Consider the following 6,000-nt stretch of genomic DNA (forward strand, 5'->3'; position numbering starts at 1 on the left):
ATGACATAAAGAATAGGAGAACAATAGTGAAAAATCAATGAAATTAAAAGTTAGTTCTTTGTAAAAATAGAGTTACCATACAATCCAGCAATCCCACTCCTGGGCATATATCTGGAGAAAACTATAATACGAAAAGATACATGCATCACAATGTTCACAGCAGCACTATTTACAATTGCCAAGACATGGAAGCAACCTAAATGTCCATGGTCAGATGAATGGATAAAGATGACGTGGTACATATATACAATGGAATATTACTCAGCCATAAAAAAGAATGAAACAATGTCATTTGCAGCAAGAAATTATCATACTAAGTGAACTAAGTCATACAGAGAAAGACAAATATCACATGACATCACTTATATGTGGAATCTTAAAAAATAATACAAATGAACTTATTTACAAAACAGAAAAAGACTCACAGACATAGAAAACAAACTTATGGTTACCAAAGAGAAAAGGTGGAGAGGGATAAGTTAGGAGTTTGGGATTTAAATATACACACTACTATATATAAAATAGACAACCAACAAGGACCTATGGTATAGCAGAGGGAACTATACTCAATATCTCGTACTAACCTATAATGGAAATGAATACATACACACACACACACACACACACAATCACTTTGCTGTACACCTGACGCTAACACAACATTGGAAATCAGCTATATTTCAATAAAAAAATTTTTTAAGTTGGTTCTTTGAAAAGATCAACAAAATTGATAAGCCATTAGATGAACTAAGAAAAAAATTACTACAACCAGAATTGAAAGTGTGGACATTATTACCAATTCTACAGAAATAAAAATGATTATAAGAGTAGTACAAGCAACTGTACCTCCAACAAATTGGATAATTTAGATGAATTGGAAAATTTCCTAGAAACACAAATCCTACCAAGAGTAAATCATGAATAAAGAGAAAAACTGAACAGACCTGTAACTAGTAAGGAGACTGAGTCAGCAGTAAAAAAAATCTCCCAAAAAAGAAAAGCTCTCAACCTGATGGCTTCACATAGTGAATTCTATAATACCTTTTAAATAATAATTTCATACCAATTCTCCTCAAACTTTTCCCAAAAAATTGTAGAAGAGGGAACACTTTCTAACTCATTCTATGAGGCCAGTTTAACCCTGATACCAAAGACAGACGAAGATACTACAAGAAAACTACAAACCAATATCCCTATGAACATTAATGCAAAAATCCTCAATAAAATACTAGCAAACAGAATTTAGTAGCATATTAAAAGGATTATACACCATGACCAAATAGGATGTATTGCATCTGGAATGCAAAGATAGTTCAACATATGAAAATTGATCAGTGTAATATGCCACATCACCAACGTGAAGGAAGAAACCACATAATCATCTCAATTGATGTAGAAAAAGCATGTGGCAAAATAAAACACCCTTTCATGATAAAAAAAAACCCAGCTATGAATAGAAGGAAATTATCTCAACATAATAAAAGCAGTTTATGAAAAACTAACAGTAAATATAATACTCAACAGTGAAAAACTGAAAGCTTTTCCTCTAAGATCAGGAACAAGGTGATGATGCCCATTTTCACCACTTCTATTCAGCATAATACTGGAAGTTATAGCCAGGTCAATTAGGCGAGAAAAAGAAATAAAAAACAGCTAAATTGGAAAGGAAGAAGTAAAATGATCTGTTTGCAAATGATATGATCTTATATATAGAAAACTCTAAAAATTCCACAAAAAAACCATTAGAGATAATAAATGAATTCAGCAAAGTAGCACCATACAAAGTCAACACACGAAAATCAGTTGCATTTTTACACACGAACAATAAACAATCTAAAAAGGAAATTGCAAAACAATTCCATTTACAATAGTATCAGAAAGAATAAGATACTTAGGAATTAACTTAACCAAGGAGGTGAGAGACGTGTACAATGAAAACTACAAAACATTGCTGAAAGAAACTGCAGAAGATATAAATAAGTGGAAACACATTTCATGTTCATGGATGTCCATATTATCCAAAGAAATCTACAGATTCAAAGAAATTCCTATCAAAATCCCAACGGCAATTTTTTTTTTTACAAAAATAGAAAAGCCCAATCTAAAATTCACATGGAATCTCAAGGGACCCCAAATAGCCAGAATAGTCTTGAAAAAGAAGAACAAAACTGGAGGACTCACACCTTCTGATTTCAAAACTTACTACAGAGCTAGAGTAATCAAAAGAGTATGGTACAGGCAGACAGATGTATAGACTAATGGAATAAAATAGAAAGCCTAGAAATAAATTCTCACATATACAGTGAAATGATTTTTGACAAGGGTGCCAAGACCATTCAATGTTGCCTTTTCAACAAATGATGCTAGGAAACCTGGATAAACACATGCAAAAGAATGAAATTGGACCCATACATAACACCATATACAAAATCAACTACAAATGAATCAAGGACCTAACTGTAAGACCTAAACCAATAAAAATTTCAAAGGAAAACACAGGACAAAACTTCATGACATTGGACTTGGCAACAATTTCTTCCATATGATACCAAAAGCACAGGTAACAACAGAAAAACAGACTAACTGGACTTCGTGAAAATTTCAAATTTCATGCATCAAAAGACACAATCAACAGAGTAAAAAGGCAAACCACATAATGGTAAAAAAATATTTGCAAATATATACCTGATAAGGGATTAATATCCAGAATATATAGACAACTCCTAAAACTCAACAACAACAAACAACCCAATTCAAAAATTAGCAAAGAACTCGAATAGACATTTCTCCAAAGAAGATATGTGAATGGCCAATTAGCACACGAAAAGATGCTCAACATCACTAATCATTAGGGAAATGCAAATCAAAACTATAACGAGGGTTTCCCTGGTGGCGCAGTGGTTGAGAGTCCGCCTGCCGATGCAGGGGACGTGGGTTCGTGCCCTGGTCCGGGAAGATCCCACGTGCCGCGGAGCGGCTGGGCCCATGAGCCATGGCCGCTGACCCTGCGCGTCCCGAGCCTGTGCTCCGTAACGGGAGAGGCCACAGCAGTGAGAGGTCCGCGTACCGCAAAAAAAAAAAAAACTATAACGAGGTATCGCCTCCCACCCAATAGGATGGCTACTATCTTTTTTAAGAATACCAAGTCTGGCAAGGATGTAGAAAAACTGCAACCCTTGTGCACTCTTTGTGGAAATGTAAAATGGTATAGCCGCTATGAAAAACAGTATATTGGTTCCTCAAAAAATTATACATAGAATTACCATTAGTTCCAGCAATTCCATATCTGGGCATATACCCAAAAGAACTGAAAGCAAAGTCTCAAAGAGTTATCTGCACACCCACATTCATAGCACTATTATTCACAACAGCTAAAACATGGAAGCAACCCAAGTGTCCACCGACAGACGATGGATAAGCAAAATGTGGTCGATACATATGAAATATTACTTAGCCTTAAAAAGTAAATACATTTTGTAATATGCCATGTCAGAGATGAACCTGAGGACATTATGCTAAGTCACAAAAAAGACAAATGCTGTATGATCCCATTGATAGGAATTACTTAATCAAAGTCATAAGGACAGAAAATATAATGGTGGTTGACAGGGTCTGGGAAAGAGGAGAAAGGGGAGTTGTTCCACGGGTGTAGAGTTTCAGTTTTATAAGCTGAAGAGAGTTACGGGGATGGATGGGTGGGGATGACTGCAATGTGCACGTATTTAACACCACTGAACCGTACGGTTAAAAATGGTTAAAATGGAACAGTTCATGTTACGTTATGTGTATTTTACATGTTATGTTCATAACATAACACAGTTCATGTTATGTGTATTTTACATAAACATTACATTACTCCTGAGTGACCAGAGGGTCTTTTGCTATTCATAACAATCCCCTTTCATCCACACCTGTGTTTATACTAACAAGGTGATTTAAGGTGGGCCCTTAGGTAGTTTCAAGGGCAAGGCTGACCACACCAGAACAACCAACCATGCACACTATTAGAGGGCTAGGACGTCCACCCCATGCCCTGACCTCCAGTGGGGGAGCTGGTCTGGAAGTTGAGTTCAGTCACCAACGTTCAACGATGTAATCAATCCTGCCTACGTAACGAAGCCTCAATGACAGTGAACGATGAGGTTTGGGGAGCTTCTAGGTTGGTAAACGTATTGATCATGTTGGGAGAGTAGCTGTGCCTGGAGAAAGGATGGAAGCCCTGTACCCCACCCTACCCCCAAACCTTGCCCGATGCATCTCTCCCATTTGACTGTCCCTAAGTTGCATCCTTTGTAAAAAAAAAAAAAAAAGTGGTCATTGTAAGTGAAGCTCCATTCTGAGTTCTATGAGTTATTCTAGTGACTTATCAAAGCTGAGTGCGGAGTGTGGAAAGCCCTGAATTTACAGCCAGCTGGGCAGACATACAAGTAGCCTGGGGACCTCAATGGCAGCTGCTTTCCTAAGTGCGGGCAGTCACTTAAGTGGTACGGAGCCCTCACCTCTGGGGTCTGTGCTCACTCGGGGTCATCACTGGCAGAATCGAATTGAATTGCAGGGTACCTAGTTGATTTCAAAGGATCAGAGAATTGGTTGTTGTTGGAATGACACAAGCACCCCATCACTATTCCCACGTTCGGAAGAAAGAGATGTTAAGGGGCTTATCCAACTTCAGGGAGCAGCTGAGAGTCTAGCGAGGCTGCCTGACCCCAGAATCCACGCTGATAACTTTTAACAGCTGTCCCATACCTCAAATTCTAATCATAAATGAAATGCTCTGTTTTCCATGGGCAATTCCATACTTTCCTGCTTCTGTGTTACTTACTGCTCATCTTACCTGGAACACTCTTCCCTCCCATCCCCATGTTCTAAATCTACAGCAAGGTCAAGCACCAGTGCCAGCCTGTGAACAAAGCCCCCCCCCCCCAACACACACACACACCCTGCCCCGATTCCCAGCTGCAGCCGTGGGAACACACCTCGCGCACCTGCCATGACAGGGTTGACCTCCAGACTCGTGGCTTCACTCGGGACCTCACTGCTGTCCCCGTGTGGAGGCCACGTTGCCCCTGGGTTGCTCCCGGCCATGACTGAGTGTGACGGGAGCCTCAGGACAGCTCTGAGGCTGGCGCTGGGTAAAGGACTCCTGATGGCCGGGCCAAAACTTCCTTGGGCTGCCCTCTCTCCCTCTCAACCCTCAATTCCTCTTTCCTTCACTCAGGGGTCGGGCTGCAGGTGGGCTTGGTGACTCTCCCAGGTTTTCTCTGCTCCCTCCCTGTTTCCTCAGAGCTGATACCCCCTAATCAATCCTTGCACAATTAGTCCTGTCTTGGAATCTGCTTCTTGAAGAACCCAGACTGACATATTCCCTGGGGTGAAAGAATACTTTCCATCCCCCGAGACTCCGTGGCATCTCATCAGTGCCTGTCTCAGCACATGTGACACAGCTGACCTTGGACGGCCATTACTGTCTTAGTTCCCCTACTAAACTTTAAGCTTCCCTCAAGGCTCTAAGCCTGAGTCATTATTTTATCCTTCTCTACACTTAGTAGATTGTCAATAAATATTTGTTGACTAAGTGAATGAATAAATAAGGACCTGAGAACTGGGAACTCAGTCTAGCATTTCTCAAAGTCAGCTCGCTGGGATGTTAATGAATGCCATTTGGGGGGAAAAAAAATTCCATGGTCAAATAAGTTTAGGAACTGCTGAGCTGAACAAAAATTAACAGATGTCTTTACTATACAACTTCTCAGAGCATTTAAGATGCTGCTTTTGTTTTGTGACTCTCCAGGAAGCAGCCTCCTTACATGATCACAGAATTGTGTTCTGAAAAACCCAGTTTGGGAGGCATATTATAATTAGGAAGACCAGGTAAACCTTCCAGAATGCACGGTGCATCTGAGATGATTCTGAAGGAACTGCAAGGATTTCAGCAGGCCAAGATGGAAGAAAGAAAGAACTTTCCAGGAAGCATTTCATAAACTACAGAGGTAGGAAGGC

Source organism: Delphinapterus leucas, chromosome 2 (genome assembly GCF_059928025.1).
Source record: "Delphinapterus leucas isolate spDelLeu-1000000601 "Yukka" chromosome 2, BTC_Dleu_Yukka2, whole genome shotgun sequence".
Classification (NCBI taxonomy): domain Eukaryota; kingdom Metazoa; phylum Chordata; class Mammalia; order Artiodactyla; family Monodontidae; genus Delphinapterus; species Delphinapterus leucas.